This window comes from Armigeres subalbatus, chromosome 1 (assembly GCF_024139115.2).
Source record: "Armigeres subalbatus isolate Guangzhou_Male chromosome 1, GZ_Asu_2, whole genome shotgun sequence".
NCBI lineage: Eukaryota > Metazoa > Arthropoda > Insecta > Diptera > Culicidae > Armigeres > Armigeres subalbatus.
Genome location: NC_085139.1, coordinates 112469493 through 112480939, shown reverse-complemented (window position 1 = coordinate 112480939; position 11447 = coordinate 112469493). Strand labels below are relative to the sequence as shown.

The 11447-nt window shown below is 36.8% G+C and overlaps 1 pseudogene; it reads left to right on the top strand.

Moving 5' to 3' along the window:
• Positions 1-3377: 3377 nt before the first annotated feature.
• LOC134206438 (chromatin-remodeling complex ATPase chain Iswi-like) lies at positions 3378-10910 on the top strand (annotated as a pseudogene).
• The last annotated feature ends 537 nt before the right edge of the window (positions 10911-11447 follow it).

Here is an 11447-nt window from a genome sequence, read left to right as displayed (position 1 = left end):
TAAACGCCATCGAAATATCCAGGGCAACCAGATCGGCGTGTTTCCTTGGTCAAAGGTGCTTTGGAGTACGTCTCCTAATCCGGCAAAGTACGAACTAGCCCCATACCCCGGTTGAAAGGCGTGTTGGCGAAAACCAAGTCGTCCGTAAAACTCAAGCTTTTCACGCAGCCGACGGTCGACCAACCTCTCAACACAGGAGGTCAGCGAGATAGACCGGTAATCAGCGGTGTCACGGGAGGAGATACTGTTTTTAGGTATCGAAATAACGTGGCTGAGGGGCCACTCGTCGGGAAAAGTTTGATTGTTCCAGGCTTGATTCACCAGATCAAGGAATACTATTTTGGCGCCTGGCGGTAGGGGGAAGGGAAAAGGGTTAGTTTATTGGGGAACTTAGCAAATCCAACGGGACTCGAAAGTTTTGCAGCGTCAGAGCCCTGGTGGCTATGAGCCTTTGAAAATCGGCTGGGTAGCCGCTTACTGATGCAAGTGATACAAAGTACTCCCCGAGTGCATTGGCCGCATCCGGTGGATCGTAAATAGTACGGTCTTGCGAGTCGATGTGGATGGGAGAAGATCTACCCTTGCCACTAAGCGCATTGACTTTCCCCCATAGTTCGGCGGTGGATTGAGTCGAATTGGTGGAGTCAAGGAAGTCTTCCCACTCCATCTTTTTAGCGTCTTGGATGGCCGTTTGACTTGCAGGGGTTTGATTGTTCTGCGTGACTACGGTGTAGGACCCTTACGCTCTTTTCTTCTGCTGCAGGATTCATCTGGTCTCCGGGTAAGTGCAACAGTAGTCGATTTTGATTCGCTGAACGTTGTTCTCAGCTCTATAGCTAGGACAGGCCCGGCTAGAAATGCCGTGCTGATTGCTGTTACACTTACTACAGAGTTTTGGGAGGTCGCACCTCCGGTCCTCGGTGATAGGGAGGGTTCCCGAGCAATTCCCACAGATGCAGTTGGTGGCCTTACAGCGGACTTAGGTGAGGCACCAACAGCCAAAGCATTGCATCGGAGGCTGTGTGACAGTTCCTGGGAGAAATGATTCCTGAGCCCAATGTGAGATAAGTCGGTGTTACCTGCCACACTGGTCGAGTCCGACACTCCAGTACACTCCCGTATAGTAGTTTGGCAACTACTAGGCACGTGTCCTGGGTTTTCCGTAAATGCATCCTCTCTTGTAATACTCCACTGGTTAGCCGGTTGAATTCCATGATGTGGAGGTCCGAAATGGTAACGTTCACCTCTGGTTTTAGGTGCGTTTCTGTAATAAACGCCGCGTCTATTTTTTTCTGCTCAAGGGAATTTTTCAGCTCGATTGTTTTGTTTTTCAATTATGAACATGCCAAGAGTGAAGACCTAGTTGAAGCGGGGTTCGTACACAGAGCCAAAAAAAGTTGGGATTTCTACATTTTCTACTTTTTATTTCAAGAGTAAGGAAAAATTGGTAATTTTGAGTGCTAAAATGTTTGAATTAAATGCAAAATGTTTAATCTGAGTGCTTTTATTCCAGTGTAAAATTGTGATTTTCACAGTGAAAACAATCAAAACAAAATTTGTAAAACTAATCAAAGTTACTTTCATTTTAAATCTTTCTGGCAACCATGACAACAACAAAAAAATTAACTGGCAGCCCATGACAATCTGTCAAAACAGAAAGTTGGGAAAAATTTTTGTTTCAAGTTTCACCCGGCCGCTCTTTTGTGCCTCTACGTGTCTTCCGGGTCTTTTCCTTTAAATTGGTTGGTGAATTAGTTATTTTTTAGTGAGCCCGTCGCAATGGTGGATACGAATGAAAACCCCGTAAGTATATGATACCATAACCGACTGTGAAGAGAAGTTTCTCGACTCAGAATGGTGACGTGAGAAAAGAATCCTCCGCGTCCGTCTTGCGAAATTTGAAACGGTGAATAATTGTTTAAATTTGTTTCCGTTGTTTTCAGAATAAGTTTAACACCTCGTCGTACATGAAAGAACCGGGTTATGATGCTACGTTAAAAACGGACGGTAAGCGGTTCGATTTTCTGCTGATGCAGACGGAAATCTTTCCCACTTCATGCTAGGGTAACGGTACCAATAGTGGAGGTATTAGTAGATCCACAAAAGAAAATATTTTTTAAAAATTGATAATTATGGGAAATTTAAAGCTTTAATATCTTATTCAATAGAAAAACTAATAAATTTGCTAACAAAAATGAGATAGATGTCATTTAACATCAACAATTAGGGATCGTTCAAAAATTACGTCCATCGTTTTTCGGCATTTTCAACCCCCCTCCCCCCCTCCTGTCACAAACTGTCACAAATAATTGACCCCCCCCCTCCCCCTGTACGTACATGTCTCATTTATATTTTAGCGATTACTGTGGTTTATCTTTTTCGTATACACTATTTTCACAATAACATAGTGAGTTATGTCCCTTACTAACAGTTTGAATGTTTTTAAAATGCAAGTTGTTTCTAAAATGCTTTCAGTATTTTTTTCTTGTGAACGGACGTCACATAAGACGAACCCCCCTCCCTCCCCCTGTCACAAACTGTCACAAAACTCTGACCCCCCTCCCCCCCTCAAACCTTGGACGTAATTTTTGAACGGCCCCTTACCAAATATTGCTTGCGCTACTATGGGTACACTGTTCCTTTAGTGGCGGTAAAAATTAATTTTGGTTCCCATAGTGGCGCTATCCATTGGTTTCTTATGAGACTCGCCACTATTGGTACAGTTGCACCACTATAGGTGCAAGGCTGGGACGGGACTTGCAAAGAGGAAAAAATGTAACTTCATCTGCAACCAGCAAGCGCTGTCACGAATTGTCAGATGCAACCAGCACCTTTTTGTGTGAAAGTATTGGTATCCCTCAAAAAGTATTCCGAATGATTTTGTTTTACGAGTACTTTTTCACTTTGAAAAGTATTCTAGAATAGCCGGACAGCTTAATATTGCACAGTTATGAATACGTGTTTTATTCCCGATAGGAAAATCTTTATAAAAATAAGTTTACAAATCCGTAAATCACAAACACTTTTATTGCGCTCAGAAGATTCTACCAGGGATTTAGGTGAAACACTCAAGGAAACAGTTGAGAATCGATGATCAACTGTGATGAAAAGAAGAACAAGTGTCAAAACAAGGAAAAAGAAGCCGTCTTTGCAGGTCTCGTCTCAGGTGCAAGGGAGTCAATTTTGATAAGGAAAATCATTGTTTTCAATAGTTTTTCAAGAGAAATCTTAAGATAAGTTGCATTTAACAGGATATTTAAAGCACGACGAATCATCTGAAACCATCCTAACGTGTATGAATATGATAAATCTCATTAAAACCCCACTACCTCCACTATTGGTGCTACCTCCACTAAGGGTACGGTTACCCTATCGGCCCCGCCAAAGTTATATAATCGAGCAGTCCACCAGCCAAGGCGAAGGGCAAACCGAAGGAGGAGGCGAGGGAGAAGGGAGAAAAGCAACATGCCGCGAGCACATTTGGCGACCCTGGAAAGTGAGTATTTTTGATTTGGGGCCATCCAGAAACCACGTGGTCATATTTTTGAAGATTTTCAACCCCCCTCCCCCCATGTGGTCTATCGTGGTCATTTGGCAGACCCCCCTCCCCCCTCTTTGACCACGTGGTTTTTTTCAAGTACAAAAAATTAAAAAAAAACTTAATTAACTAAAACATATGGTTAATCCGATCAATTTTGAAGATGGACAATTTCAACTGATTCAAAATCAAACTAAACCCAGCATGGAAATTATAAATTTTCGAACATTTTGATGATGTTATCATGTTGTAAAGTGTATCAGGTATTGGGATATCTAGAACTCGCAATGTAATTTGTAATGGTTTAGAAATGTTCCAAAATATCCCCATATTTTAATTTTTTTAAATTTCTTTATTGATGATTTTTTTAAACCTAATTATGAAGTTCATCACTGAATATCCCTATAGATTCCTAAGAGTATTTGGGACCTTCCGTAGCTTTGGAGGTACTGGAAATTCGTAAGATATACTAACCTCAGCGAAGAATCTGAACTGAACTCTTACAACAAAAAGTTTATCAGAGAATCACAAAGTTATTATGTAATCTTAGAGATGCAAATAAAACCTCCTACTGTTGTTTCTTTTGAGTAGCATTCCTGTAGAAATTCCAGTATTGTTTTCAGAATCATCAAATTAGTTTACCTTCCAATATTATGAGGTTTTTCTAAGGGTATACAAGTTTTATTCAGAATCTCAAAACTCTCTTCATTATGCCAAGATTCTATGATTCCAATCAGAACCGTAACACAATGTCCTTTATATTCCTTTGCCTGAATTATACAGTTTTGGCTTAAAATGCAAATTTTCATTTTAAATCTACAGTTAATATCTTTGGGTTCTTTTTGGTATTCTAGAATTTATTGTTATATTTTGGCCTGAAAGGGTTAATTCAGGAAGATTTTTTTTACATGGATTTAATGTACATATTTAGGGTTTTCCACTTGATCTTGCCAAAACTAGTATAGAAAAACTGAAAAGTCGTACTTTTTTCGGGTGTCATATGCCAAACTGCTCTGAAGTACATATCCTCGAAAGTATCAAAAATCATGTCAAGAAACAAAATGTCCTAAGACATGATATTACGGAGTTTTGAAACGACCCGATCAACCAAGTCCTGAACGATGTATCCGTGCATCGCTAAGCATCCAAGCAGGTCCATTGAGCGATTTCATTTATTACTCAGCCTAATTTTTTTTTAAAATTGTCCATAACAATTAGGACATTTCCAATAAAGAAATCATGGTATGAGCAATAAAAAAATATTAAATTTTCTACAAATAATGTAAAATTTCCATAAACAATTAAGAATTTTTCACAAAACAAAAATGACAAAATTGCAAACCAAACCAAAACAAACCAAAAATTGCAAACATAAAAGAAGAATTTTCAATAAAGAAATCAAAATGTTCCACGGAAAAAATACAAACATTCCATAAATAGGGGAACGGTTCGCCACTTCATCTCATAGCTCCTATTTCCATCCCATCAAAAACAAAACAATGGTAAGGAATTTGGTTTGTTTATTATTTTTGTGATTTTTTTCAGCAGTGAGCACGCATGTTGACAAAAAGAAGCGACGAATTTGGTGCCGTATTTCTTTGTTTAGCGATGGGATGGATATATGTACAGTGAGATGGAGATCGGAACATTTCCCCTAAATCAATATTAAAAATAAATAATTATAAAATTTTCCACAAAATAAATATTCTTTCATTAAATTTTTTATTAAATTTATTAAATTTTATTAAATAATTAAAACCTTTCCAGGAAGAAATCAATAAAGAGCATTGAAAACAAAAGGAAATTTTCCATTAAAAAATATGAAAATGCAATGAAATTGAGCATTTTTCCATAGATTACCCCTCCTTTAAAAGCGTTTGAAGTTCATGGAAAATCTTATCATTTTGATCGCTTTTTAGTATTTTTTTAATGGAAATTTTCTTATTTTTTATTGCTCTTTATTGATGTGAAAGAAACCCAGCATTGCTCAACTGTTGCAATTGTCACAATGAACTATTTGCAGCACCGCACTCTAGATCAATTTCCGTGCGTTTGTTTTGTTTTCCTCAACAGCTGACCCAAAATTGTATTTTAATTACTTTTTATATTTCCCCGTTAAATTCACCAACGTTTTGTATATACAAACCTTGCAGATCCCAAAACGAATCGATTAGGGGGAAATCTTGCAAATCGGTCAACCCGTTCGCGAGTTAAATCGTAAGGAAGGAAATCTCAACTCATTTTTATTATATAGAGATTTTGTGGAAAAAAATATTTATTTTGTGAAAATTTTTGTAATTGTTTATTGCTAATATTGATTTATTCATGAAAATTTTGTATTTTTTACGTGGAGCATTTTGATTTCTTTATGGAAAATTCTTATTTCATAATTGCAATTTTTGCTTTTACAAGTGCTAATTTATTATTGTTTTGTGGAAATTTTTCAACTATTTATGGATTTTTATATTTATTTAATACTCATACCCTGATTTCATATAGGCAATTTCCTATTTTATTATGGTAAATTCCTATTTTTTTCTTTATTGAAGAGATTTTCAGTCCAGAGCTGGCTCATATCTCAAAATTTCTAATTCTTTATTGAAATTTTATTCGTGGAAGCCAATGATGCGATGTATGTATTATAGACCAATTATTATTTTGGAGTTCGGATCATTCGATTTACCAACTTACTTATGAATGATGTATGATATAATATCCCAATAGGTCCATTGGGTTGATATGACTTCAATTATTATTTATACAAGCTACTACAGACATTTTAGGTTATACAAAACGTTCTGGAAGTCGTAATGTTTGAACTACTTAATAATTCAAGTCCGTGAACCCAGTGCTTATAAGGCCCTACAAAAACAGTTTGCGAACAAACCTCATTGTCATTGTGCAACTTGATGTTGACTCAAGATAATTTTGGTACCTTGTCTCTTGGATCTCATGTTAATGGAAACTAGGATCATATGCTTATTGCATCGGATTGGGTATATACCGATTATGAGGACATTGCAAATGTCTTGATTGATCTGGTAGATATCGTGGGCTGAACTTGAGAACGTTTTGGAGTACCTTGAGCATCTTGTATTTCAGAATATTAATCACTGGCTTAACATTCAGGATGACCCATCATATCTTAGTGTTCAGAATGATTCAAACATTACAACTTCATTTGCATGCTCTTAGAATCGAAATCTTTCCAAGTTTTCAGATATCTGAGTTTTCAGGGTCAGTCAAATTTGAGCTCCCATATTTTTTTCTGTAAAGCCAATATCTAGATGAACAATTTTGCTGAAGAAAATGGTGGCCCAGCTCTCTTTTGGGATTTAATAAACAATCGAAAACGCTGGGCATATATGACCCATCCGTCCTGAAAGGGTTGAGATTTGTTTTGGATTTCAATTTCAATCGTTATTATAACACTATTTTTTAACCTAGATTGTTTTAGGAATTGGAGTGTTTTTTTCTGTAACACTGCCACTTTTTTATATCACAGGAATCTCCTTAGTTCTAAGACCCTTTTATGAATTAAAAAGCATTTTATTTAGTAATTCATGCTGAATTTTTAAATGCAAGCTACTCTATGTCATAACCTTTTTCATACGCCCTACTAGAATTTTGTGCATTTAGAACATTTAGGTGCATTATTAAATATTTCGATCAATTATGATAATTATTCAATATTATAAAAACTAGGCTTCTTAAGCCTAAATTATTGCCTATATTTATTGCTTGGATTAATTTTCAATTCCAATATCTTCTAAATTTTCAAGAATAATTAATCTGGAGTTGCAAGGGAAACCCTTCGGAATATTGACAAGAAACTCTTTGGAGTCTCCACGGAAAAATCTTTAGAATTAGAACGACATTTTTTCCGAAATTCTGTGGAAGAGTTCCGAAAAATGTCGATAGAAATTTTGAAGAACTAGAAGAATCCGAAGAAGGATTCGAAATGCATTTTAAATTTCGAATTTCCAGTATAAATTAGAAAAAAATTCCAACTCACATTTTTTACAGAGTTTCTAAATTTTTTTTTTCAAAGTCCTGGGCAACTTTAATGAATCTTCAAAGGAAATTCTTCTAAATTTCCAACGGATTTTTTTTTTTTCATTTTCCAGAAGAAATTCTTAGAAATTTTCAGTAGTTTTTTTTCAATTTCCAAAAGAAATTATTCGTAATATGCCAAAATATTTCCGATGGAAATTTCTAAAATTTTCCAGTAGAAAATCGAAAAAAGTTCATCTGAAACACCAATCATGAATTTTCTGAAGAAATTCCGGTGTTTTTACAAGTGGAAATAACGAAAAAATTGTACTTTTGTTGTACTTTTGAAGCATTTCCAGTAGGAATTCCTGATTTTCTGATGAATTAGGTAATTTTCTGTAAAAATTCCCTAAAATTTCCAAATCATTTCTGTGCATCTTTGCATGGTAAAGATTTAAAGCAATATTTAGCTGAACCAACAAAGAAATCTAAATGACTTCCCGAGGAAGAATGAATTCCCGATTAAATTTTGGAAGAATTTATTGCAAATTCAAAAACATAAACCTTGAGAATTCTAAAGATTTATTTTTTGAAAAACCAAAGATTCTTTTGGAGATAATCCATGCCTCGAAAAAAAAATACTTGGAAAATTAAAAAAAATGTGATAGAATTCACAAAGAGCGTAAAAAAGTATTCCGGAAAATTTTCATTTCAAAATTCCAAATTTGAAAAAAATATCCAAAAACAAAAAATTAACGGAAATAACAAAGTGTTTCATGTGGCATTGGAATATATTAATATCTCTTGGAAATTCAGAAGAATTTTTCTTGAAAAATGTAGAAGTTTTCTTCCTCTTCTATGGCTCCACATTCCAACTGGAAGTTGGTCTACTTTTCAACTTAATATATTCTATTAGCATTTCCTCAGTTATAAATTGAATGCTTTAATATGCCTGGCGTTGCACGATTATATATCTTGTGTAGCAAGTACATACACTATACCTAAGGTGTCGAGAATGTTTCCCACCCGAAAACACCCGGATTGGCAATCCTACGCCTTTGCTCGCAAGGCTAACTGGAGACTGAACATTTTGAAGTGCACTCCTTAAAATGTTCGAAAAACTTCTTTTGGAAATGAAGGAGAATTTCTGGTGAAGAATCGGAAGAACTTGTCGAAGAAATTCATTAGAATGTTTAAAGTTTAAAAATATATGAAAATCTTAACATTTATATGTATTTAAAATAATGAAAATTATGAAAATCATGAAAATTATATGTATTTCCCACGGGACTGTTTTGAATTTTCAGACAGAATTCGCATGGATTTTTTTATCGGAGTTTTAAGGATTTTTTTTGGAATTTACACTGGAGATGTTTCGTTTTTTTTTTTCATTAACAATTTGTAGCAAAATTTCCAAACAAAATTTTTCAGAGAGAATTGTTCAAAAATCGTTCTGAATGCCAGCACTACATCAGGATTGTATGAACTAATGTCAAAGTTTTTACAGGAAATTTCTTCACTGGATTTTTCCTGAATATCCACAAGAAATTCTTTTGAAGTTTTTTTTATTAAGATTTTTTTTTTGGATTATTGTAAAAACATGAACATTTTTCAAAATTGTAGCTGCAGTCCGCTGATGCAAAAGTACCGGCGGCGTGATGCAAAAAAAAACATCTGCAAAAAAAACAAAACAATATTTTTCCATTTTTCCTTTCCAAATTTTTTTTTGTGGAAATTGAGACTGAATCGCAACCTGTTTTTTCGTTTATTTTCTTATGGAAATAGGATCTAAGGCTAAGATGGTCAAATAACGCAAATATGCATCGGCGTTGCGACCGACGCTGCGTTACCGTTTTTTTCTCGATGCACACCTACGTCTTTTTAACGCTGAGTTGAAAAGACACTACGTGGCCCTAAGATGCGCTTTGCGTTTAATGATTTAATCATTAAATTTCATGAATTTGTATTTTTTACACCGCTATTGTTATTCACCAAAAGTTTTACGTGTAAAAAAAACCACGTGGTTCGAGAGTGACACCCCCCTCCCCCCATGTGGCTTATCGTGGTCATTTTCCAACCCCCCCCTCCCCCCATATATGACCACGTGGTTTCTGGACGGCCCCTTGGTTTTGTACGCAATTCCGTATTCAGCGGTTGGGCCATAAGGGGTTGTAATTCCACAACAGTTTTTAGAAAGAATAACGTTTGAAACTAATTTTAGTTTTGCAGCATTCGCCATCGAAAGACGGAACAGGAATAAGATGAGGAGCTGTTGGCCGAAACGAACACTAAAACAAAATCGATTTTCCGATTTTGAGCGTCCCCGCCGTATATCAATGCTGGCGAGATGCGAGACTACTGCAGAACTGGGTTAACGAGTTTGAACGGTGGTGTCCTTTGTTGCGTACGATTTGCTTGATTGGAGACCAGAATACTAGGAATGTATTCACCAGGGATGTGCTGATGCCTGGGAGAGACCCATTGTATCAAGAATAAAAAATCTAATCTTTCGGGAATTTTGAGCGAGTTTAAGATGGCCAACCGGCTGTCGCTGACGGGAACCCCACTGCAGAAGAGGCTGCTGCCGAAAAATGAGGTCAAAATTATTGTCAACGGATCTGGTATGATGGAAAAGTGCCGTCTTCAGAACATTTTGATGAAGCTTAGGAGGTGCGCCAATCACCCTTACCAGTTTTATGGTGCTGGTCCACCATACACCACCGATTGTTGGAGATCAGCGGATAATTCGTTGGAGGGATCAGGAGCAGGGATCTCGAGTACTAGTCTTCAGTCAAATGACACGCATATTGGAAGATTACTGCTACTGGCGTGGCTATCAATATTATCGTATGGATGGTCAAACCCCTCATGAGGATCAGTTCGAAGGAGAAGATTATTGCGAGAAGCGAAAACTGCACGCTATTAGCTCCTTGATTGAACCACCAAAACGTGAGCGTAAAGCCAACTCTGCAGTTGATGCAACGAAGCAGCCAATAGTTCAAGACTTCCAGTTTCTCCCCCCAACGAGGCAAGAAATCTACCACTATCGTAAAACAATTAACTACGAGGTCCCCAAGAACCCGGAGCAGGGCATGGAAGAAACCAAGGTCCAACGGGACGAACGCGGTAGATCGACAAAGCAGACCCACTCAGCGATGAGGACCTGCTTGAAAAAGAATCGCTTCTGACACAAGCCTTCACCAACTGGAACAAACGAGACTTCAATAAGTTCATCAAGGCAGGTGAAGGGCAAAACACCAAAAGAGGTTATGGAGTGCAGTGCGGTTTTCTGGGAACGTTGCCACGAGCTGCAGGACATATTGAGCGGCTGATGGCTCAGATCAAACAAGGCGAGGCTAAGATTCAACGCCTGGCGTAGGAACGCGGCATGACGGTAAGCTCGCAATGGTTATATGCATGTACGAATGATGTGTAATGTTTTTTTGTATATAAATATTTGTGAATAAAAATAATAAATTAAATAAAAACGAAATATTCAATTTACAATACGTACAATTTTAAGCTGACATACCATACTTAAATTGAAAGCGCACATTACATGTTGTTTTGAAAGCTAAACTGTTAATTCGAAAGTAAAATACACAATTAGTTTTGAGAGGAAAAATGTTATTTCGAAAAGTCAAGTCCTGTCACAGTTCTTACTGAAGTGACATTCTTGCACTTGTAGATTTAACAGTCTCATACTTTCTACTGAAAATCACTAACTAATTTTCTTAACTTTACCAACGTTTTTTTAATTTTACCAACGATTTTTTTTGTGTGTATCGTCGCTTGAACCGATGCTGCAGCTGCCGCCTAATGGCCATCCAGAAACCACGTGGTCATATTTTTGAAGATTTTCAACCCCCCCTCCCCCCATGTGGCTTATCGTGGTCATTTGGCAGACCCCCCCCTC